Consider the following 8977-nt stretch of genomic DNA (forward strand, 5'->3'; position numbering starts at 1 on the left):
GAGAGAAGGGGGATAGGATTTTTATGGTGGAAAGAAAAATGGATATGTAAGGGGGGAAAGCATGTAAAAAAAGAAAAATACTTACAAGTTATGCTTCCAGGGTTCTTGTGTGAGGAGGTTACATAAAATTTCTGTATCCTGTATTAAGCAAATTCAACTTCTCCTTGGTTTCAGTGGCTAATAAACCACAAGTCAGATAATGTTGTATCTATAAAGAAACCTACAGATTTACTGGATCATAAACTGCTTCTGACCATTCTGTCTGGTTTTGCTTTGAGACATTACCTTATTCCTGTAAGCAAAACTGAGAAGGATTGATTAATATTTGCCATGGAAGTGTAAAGAGTAAACTTCTAAAATTAGTTTAAAAGAAAATCAGCTTATTTAATGTATTAAAGTTTTCAGAGCTGCTTATGTGAAGAAAATTTTAGTAACCACATTTTCCAGCTATCAGGATGAGTAAACACATTGACCTGTGAACAGAACATTCCAAAACCTCACAAATTTCATTGGTCACAAGTGAAAAAACAGAGTTTGAAGGCAGTGAAGATCTGTGTTTTAAAATATTTAAATGGATAAAGATTGGTATTCTGTCTAGAAATAAATACTAAATCATATAAAAATGAATTCGAGGATTGGCTGTATGTAAAAATACAAATGTAGTAAATTTTTCTCCTCCATCTCTATCACTTAGAATATTAATGAATCTTAACAAATCACTTTTTTTTATTATACTCTATTCATTTTAGGATTCCCTCCTCTATTGACTTTACTTTGGAAGCCTGAGATACACCTAGAAGATAGCAGCTTTGTGCACCTTCCAATGGAAGGAGAATGAGATGCTTGAAGCAGGTGTCAGGGGTCTGCAGAAAAGAGTATCAGCAGGCAGTGGAACAACTTGAGGGCCATTGGCGCTTTATTGCACCTCTAACATTTCTTTGTGTTCCGGTCAATGAGATATAAATTGAAGTACATTGGCATATGTAGCAGGTCCCTTTATGAGTAGGAGTTTGCGTTCTTTTTACCCTCCTCCATCCACACAATGACCCTGGAACTCAGGATAGTTGAATTATCAGTGCACAGCTTGCAAAATAAGGACACATGCCAAAGCCAAGGGAAGCTGGAACAGAAGGATAAAGGGAACGAGTCTGGATTCCAGAGAAATTTGTGGGCATAGGCCTTTGACTTTTCTACTTAAGAAAGAGAAATTTCTGTTGTTTAAAAGATGCTGGCATTTGGACATTTTGGATTTGTTTTATTATTTTTTTTAATCATATGCCCTAGAACATAAAGCTCATAGATTGAGGTGCAGCCCCTCAAGCAGGTGGCTCAGTGAAGTCGGGGAAAACTGCTGGCTTCATACATACTTTCTATCCTTGATGCGAAAAGTCGTCTCTTCCCATCAGTCTGCCTGATGTGCTGAGGAAGTTCTAAGAAAAAAGATCAGTAGTGAGTTGAATTAACAAAGGAAATTTTTGTTGGAGAGACAGCTGACAGGAGAATGAAGAGAAAGGCTAAGAAAGGTCAACTTCCAGAGCTGCTGACAACGGCTATGCATTTGTTCAGTGCACAGAGTTTTCTGGGTCAAGGAGTTCTGGCTGCCAGAAATGCTTCTTTGTCTCTTAATGTTCAGAATACAGCTCAGCAAGCAGCTGCATGCTGGAACCAGATAGGACCCACTCAAAAAGCTGCTTGTTGGCTTTTCAGGAATTTTATGGGTCTCTTGTTGAAACATAGGAAGATTGAAATCAGACATGGTTGCAGTATTACAACTACGGAACCCAGAAAATGCTACAGATCAGGGCTCCAATCCTCTCCCTCACTACCAAAACCAGTATTTAAGCAATTACAGCATAGCATTACTTAGACAGTTTAAGTAGCCTGCCCAAGATACTTACTGAGTTGCTTACTGGAGCTGAGATTTATATCAAGGCTATCTGTTTTAAAAAATGTCGGTTTATACTCAATATCAAACATCTCCAATATATCAAGAAGTTACTAAAGCAGTAGGATTATGTAAAATATTTGCTATATTTAGGCACCCATCTTCTGTTTTCCTAAAATAATTACCAAATTATTAGTAATATTTATCAAATAATTACTCAGGTACTTAAAATGAAATCAACTTTCTTCTCCCAGGAATGATAGATCAGGTAATTGAGCAGAACCATCCCTCTGAGAGCAATTTGAAAAGCTGGACAACTCTTTGACGGTGTGGGAGAGCTACCAGAGCAGTTAGAGATTACATGCAACAAATTATATGACCAAGATTTGGAAGCAGGAAAAAACTTGTGGATTAACTTTGGGGACTTTTACCCTTAGGTACCTGGTGTCACAAAAAGGATTGAAGAATGTTTTGAAACTAAGTGGCAATATAAAGAGAATCAAGATTTGGGGATCCAATACTTGAGTACAGGGCCCACCAAGGGTAAGCTCTGCTGGGACCACCCCAGTTTTCTCCTTTAGATCCAGAAAGCTTCACCCTATGAGTAAAGGTGGAATTAAAATAGACCACATTCCAGAGGACTGCAGCCAAGCTGCAAATCTTCTCACTCCCTAAGTAAATTAAAGCAAATTGCAATGAGCATAAAATTAGTCATGATGGTCAATTTTAAACTTTAAATATTTGTGGGACACTGCAGTGATGTTCCCTTTTTCAATACTGATACATTTATAATTTAATTTGCTTCTTGCTTTTTCTTCATCAGTTCAGATAAAGGTATTCAATTTAACTGATCTTTGCAAAAAATAGTGGTTTCATTAATATTCTGTATTTTTTCTCTTTTATTTCATTGATTTATTTCAGTCTCTTTCTTTTTAAACAACTGTGTTATATTGATATATATTAATAAAGCATGCAATTCATCCAAGGTTTACAATCAATCACATTAGGTATAATCACATAGTTTTGCATTCATCACTTCAATCACTATTAGAATACATTCTCATTATTTTAATAATAATAAGCAAAAACTGACAAACAAACAAGAAAACTTTTTTGGTGATAAATTCACAACATTGTGGTTATAATAAATGCCATTGAGTATACACTTTGAAAAGATGATAGGGTATGTGAATGAATCTCAATAAAATTGTGTAATAAATAAAAGTGCAAGATTAGTCAGGAATATCAGCTATGTACAGCAGGGAAAACAGAGAGACTAAGTGGAAAAGAATTTGTTAGTGTCTGTTTTAATCATTTCCTTCTCATGCATATTTATTGCTTTGGATTTATATTAGATTTGCATAATAGATGTAGATTTTAGATTAGCATAACTTTAGATGCAACTCACAAATTTTTATACAATTGTGTTTTCATTTTCTGTCAGAGCATTTTCTAATTTCCCTTGTGACTTCTTTGAAGCTTGAGTTTTCTAGAAGTGTATAAATATATTTATTTTATCATTTCTTTAAATGTGTCTGTAGAAAAGTTACATTTTTACACTTTGTAAAAATTCACTCCTATATCCTCTTGGGGAAATTTATATATATATAAAAGATTTATTTTCCTTTAAGAGTTATTTATTTCTCCCCCCTTGTCCCATTGTCTGCTCTCTGTGTCCATTCACTGTGTGTTCTTCTGCGACCACTTGCATCTCTTGTTTGTTGTTGTTGCATCATCTGATGTGTCAGCTCTCTGTGTGTGTGGTGCCACTCCTGGGTGGGCTGCCCTTCTTTCACGCAGGGCAGCTCCCCTTGTGGAGTGCACTCCTTGCACATGGGGCACCACTAAGTGGGGGTGCCCTGCATGGCATGGCACTCCTTGCATGAGGCAACACTGTGCATGGTCCAGCTTAGCTTACCACATGTATCAGGAGGCCCTGGGTATCAAACCCTGGACCCGTCATATGGTAGACGGACATTCTATCAGTTGAGCCACATATGCTTCCCCAAAAATATATTTTAAATCCATTCTAAGGTGGAATGCAGTAAGTGATGGAATAAAGAACAAGAGGAAATAATAAAATAAAAAAGGATAATGAAATAAAATGAAATAAAGGAGCAGCGAGTCATTGCATGGATCAAAGATGGTTTTGTATTTTGAAACTGAAACATGATTTATGACTTTCAAGTCTGTGAGATTAATTCTACTACTTAAAAGGAGAAAATTTACATACCAGGAGAGAAGCTTCTTGACAATAAGGAAGCTGTAGTTTAGCTAATTGGGGTCCAGATTGGGTACTGATTGTCGACTGAAGAAGTCGACACCACGAATGAAACCTATCTTCGGAAGAAGTTTGTCATGACTGAAAGGAAAACCAGAGAGCAATGGCTAAATGAAAGTAAAGGAAAAACACGTACATTTTAAAAATTAAAGAAATTCGAGTTTTTTTATAGCATCAGAAAAAAGGTCACTGATAGTAACGGATGAGAGAAAAGATGGAGGAGAGAGGGAAGATAAAACTTAGGCATGTAGGACATTAGGGAAGTAAGAGAAGATGGGAAGTTGAATATGGATGGAGGGATTCATGGAAATGTATGACAAGGCTCAGCTTTCACGGAGCCTGGGGACCAGAGGGTCTACTGAAGTGAAGCCTTTGGAGCTTGTAGAGTTCTCTTTTCCTTTCAGTGAAAGAACTTGCCCCAGTTTCATGACATGGAACTTAGTTTACTCTAGACTTTTTCCTACCTGTCAGCAAACACATGCATTCTACCTTCTTCATGTCCTTGTCTAACTTCATCCCTTTCTTAGCTGACTTCAGTTACTATACATAGGGGAGAACTTTTCAACATATTCTCAGGATGCATGTACTGTCAACTAGAGACGTGCTGATAAGATCATCAACAGCTCCTGTCTGTGCCATTATGTTTGTAAATTAAACCAACTGCTTGATATCCTTTCCTCTCTCCAGTCACCATGTACCTTGCAGTATTTGAACTGTGTCATCATAATAATATAAAAAATTAACTGAGATATGGTGTCTATTTTACCTGAGGTTGTAAAGATCCAGAAGGTATTTCAGAAGCACATCCAGATTCTAAAGGAGGTGATCAGCCTTAAACAAGATTTCAAAGGAAGTTTGATTGACAACTGCTTTTGTGTTTATATCAGAAATAATCAGAAATAATTGATCCTATCCGAAATGTAGAATATGCTATAATAATGATAGATGCAAAAACCATGATGGTTTGAAGCACCATGTATTTATTTCATTCGCACTATATGTCTGTTAAGTCCAGGTAGGGACTCTGCCACGTCTGTTCTCTCAGGATCACATCCTGACAGAGTTGTCATCAACCTTAATGTTGCTAGAGGTTGTTGCAGAAGGAAAGCCAGAGCTTTGAAGATTTTTCACCAGCAGTTGAATATTTGGCTTGGAATTAATGCAGGTCACGTTTACACACACCTCAAAGGCCAAAACTTGTCATAAGCTCCACCCAGCTATAAAAGGATAGGGTCAAAAGGGGGATGTGATGACAAGTTCTGTGGAGCACTGTGCTTTGTGAAGCACACAATGAATACTTACCATGAGAGCCCTTAGCTGGTTGCCCATGTTCAGAGTGACAGAAAAGAGAGATGAAACTTGCAAATGAAGGGAGGATTTCTATGGAGCAGCTCTTGTGGGTTTTTTCTGCTCACTTCAAGTCAAGTAAAGGGGATGTGGGATAACTTAGAGAACTTGGAAGGTGTTGAGGCTTTGGGAACCAGAGAGAAGTGATCTGATAAAACTTGCCTAAAATTACAAGAATATGCGAGCTAAGTGAAGCTGTTAGCTGTAGAGCATAGTAAGACTTGCTGTCGAACTTCTCCCTTCACCCTCTACAGAGATTTACACTGACAGTTTACTGAATTGCATTTGTCAATACACACATAGAGGAATAGGCACAAAGTAGAGAAGTAGAGACTTTTATCATTTCACCACTGCTGAATCTCAGGCTAGAAGGGCTCAAATTGGGGGAGCACAGAATCTTTATGTATAAATGAAGTGTTGCCTTAAGTTAATATTTGCATTACTGATATGAGAAGATTTTATTACTGGAAGTGGCAATTTAATCATTTGAAAATGATGATGACAGAAAAAAATATGAGATTGTAAAGATGTAATACAGGGACACATATGCAGGAAAAGAGCCACTCTGTGGTATGGGAAGGATGGATAAAAGAATAAAATTATTGTTCTTTTATTTTAAGAACACACCATGAGCAGTCTCCTTGTTAATATGTGGATAGATGAAGGTGCACTGAGCTTCCTTTTGCCAGTCTTGCTACCACGTGTATCATTTGCCTTGTCTCACCTAACTCCCCAACTCATGTAGTTTGTACTCCTATTCATCTCAAACAGTTGGAAACTTTATCTTCAAGAGGTGAAATAGCTTTTAGAACCTAGGTTTGTCTTACTGTAGAGTCTAGGACCTTATAGAGTAAAAGATCCTCTCCCAGACCTCAGTGTCAATTCCAATGTCTTTAGCAAATACTAGAATACTTTCTTAACTATGTCTTCCTCTACTCTGTCAGGCTGTCTCCTGTTATTCCTTATTATGCCCTTTACCTCTAACTATAAAAGAATACTTAGATTTTCTTCAGGATCCTTTGTTCATGCATCTAGCTACTTAGCACATGGAAAAGGACTTTGTAATGCAGGGAAGAGTTATGATTTGGTTACCAGGACACATTGTGAGAAAGTTAACAATTCAGCAGGTCTTTTAAGGAGATATGGTGTAAAGTACATGAGAATAATAAAAAGAAAAAAATCATAATCTTCTAGGTTTCTACCTACTACTTAAACATTAGAATGAATGAGGGTATGTTGTGGAGGATGTGTAATTGATTAGATCATTTTGATGTAGAAGATGGAATTCCATGCTTAATAGTTTAGACTTCATTCTGGAAGCATTAGGAGACATTTAATATCAGTATTCCATAGTTACAGTTGAAAGCTAACTCTTGAGTAATAATCAGTCATCGTGTAAAAAAACAGGATGTGAGGAAATGATTTTGGAACTTTAAAGAATTAGGCTGGAAAGAATTAGCACACTTCAAATACCTCAGTGACTAAGAGGCAAACCACAAGATACACAGAGGCAGCTGTGAAGATCTATGGTAAAGAGAGAGAGAGAGCACATGACATAGAGGAGTCTATTAATGGCCACTCAACTGAAACTAGCATTTCAAAATAAGGATACCCATCAACTCATTTGTGACCGAGGGCCACAAGTTTGCAAAGTAAATTAGGAGTAAGATAGAGTATCTGAATTAAAGCAGTGATGTACAATGAGATGGAGAGAATGGGTGAGGGATATTATGGATATGACATTTATATTCATATAAAGGTATGTAGGCATAAATATATGGAGTGTACACATGTAGAGCTTTATGAAGGAAAGTGGATAGTTGGGTATATTTGAAGGTTATTTGGAGAAACTTGGAAGTGAGTAAAACAATAAGATGGAAATCATCATATGGGTAAGGTCTGGCGAGGTTTGAAACCATTTAAATGAAGTAGAAGAAGAGCAATTATTGAGTGGTTCCTATTTTTAAGTAACAGGATTTGAACTAAACTCTACCTGGATTATCAGACTGAATATTCACAGCAGCCAAGTAAATTAGGAACTCTTGTTATCACTCCTGTACAGATGAGGAAACTGAGACTTGACACAGCACACTCAATTACGTAAGTGTTGTCCTAGATAGTCATTAATTCTCAAAATAATTATTCTTGGAGCTCATGCATTGGGACTCAAAGAGCTGCCAACCAGAACCAATGGTTTCGAGCAAAGTTTACAGGTCAGTCTGACCCTTGTGAAGCTCAGTGTGAAGTTGAGAAGATGGATTGTGGCAGGTATCAGTGTTCCCAGGAAAATGAAAAAGAGCAGAAAAAAATACAGACCAACAAAGCACTAGTTGGAAATGACAGAGGAAGAACAAAGAACTTGCAGATTTCAAGACACAATACTGAGTCAGCCTGGCCCAGCCATGATCAAGGCCATCCTCATCATCAACAACCACGGGAAGCAGCAGCTTTCCAAGTTCTACCAGCCCTACAGTGAAGATACACAACAACAAATCATCAGGGAGACTTTCCATTTGGTATCTAAAAGAGATGAAAATGTTTGTAATTTCCTAGAAGGAGGATTGCTAATAGGAGGATCTAACAACAAACAGATTTATAGACATTACACCACATTATACTTTGTCTTCTGTGTGGATTCTTCAGAAAGTGACCTTGGCATTTTAGATCTAATTCAAGTATTTGTGAAAACATTGGAGAAGTGTTTTGAGAATGTCTGTGAGCTGGATTTAATTTTCCGTGTTGACAAGGTTCACAATATTCTTGCAGAAATGGTGATGGGGGGAATTGTATTGGAGACCAATATGAATGAGATTGTTACACAAATTGATGAATAAAATAAACTGGAGAAATCTGAGGCTGGCTTAGCAGGAGCTCCAGCCCATGCTGTATCTGCTGTAAAGAATATGAATCTTCCTGAGATCCCAAGAAATATTAACATTGGCAACATCAGTATAAAAGTGCCAAACCTGCCCTCTTTTAAATAACATTAAAAAGGCTATTCCCAGGTAAATCCAGGGGAAAAAGTCATCTAAGTTTACCATGCAGTTGTTTACCAAAAATAAAGGAGGAGAGTCTTTAACGTTTGCTCTTGGATTAAAGTCAAGGTACTGTATAGAATTTGTGTAAAATCAGTATGGGAAATTCAATGTTGTTTTTCTTGCTCAGTGATTTTAAAGAAATTAAGTAGTTCGAGTATGATTTTTTTTCTTCTTTTTTAAATTACATTCCTATGGCAACCTAAGGCATTCATCTGTGTATTGGCTACTACAGTATTTTAAAAAGTGTTTGAGACATTTCTTTAATTATGTACAACTAAAAATGTTAATGTTTTGTATGGATCACAAGTGCCGCATTCCGTAATTCTTTCTATTTGTCACACTAGTTATTTAAAAAACCTTTTATGTATTGCATGAAAACATCATGAACCTTTTCTCTTAGTTTGAATAAACTCCAAGGTAACTGGA

The 8977-nt window shown here is 36.8% G+C and overlaps 1 long non-coding RNA gene and 1 pseudogene across 1 annotated transcript; one reads left to right on the forward strand and one right to left on the reverse strand.

Moving 5' to 3' along the window:
* Positions 1 to 1234: 1234 nt before the first annotated feature.
* LOC131275255 (uncharacterized) lies at positions 1235 to 4997 on the reverse strand. Its single transcript, XR_009182659.2, has 3 exons — positions 4933 to 4997; positions 4119 to 4247; positions 1235 to 1430 (listed from the first exon to the last, which is right to left on the reverse strand). It is a non-coding gene; the product is annotated as an uncharacterized lncRNA (long non-coding RNA).
* Positions 4998 to 7915: 2918 nt separating this feature from the next.
* Positions 7916 to 8611, forward strand: LOC101445985 (AP-3 complex subunit sigma-1 pseudogene; annotated as a pseudogene).
* The last annotated feature ends 366 nt before the right edge of the window (positions 8612 to 8977 follow it).

The sequence above is a fragment of the Dasypus novemcinctus genome, chromosome 22, assembly GCF_030445035.2.
Source record: "Dasypus novemcinctus isolate mDasNov1 chromosome 22, mDasNov1.1.hap2, whole genome shotgun sequence".
Lineage (NCBI taxonomy): Eukaryota > Metazoa > Chordata > Mammalia > Cingulata > Dasypodidae > Dasypus > Dasypus novemcinctus.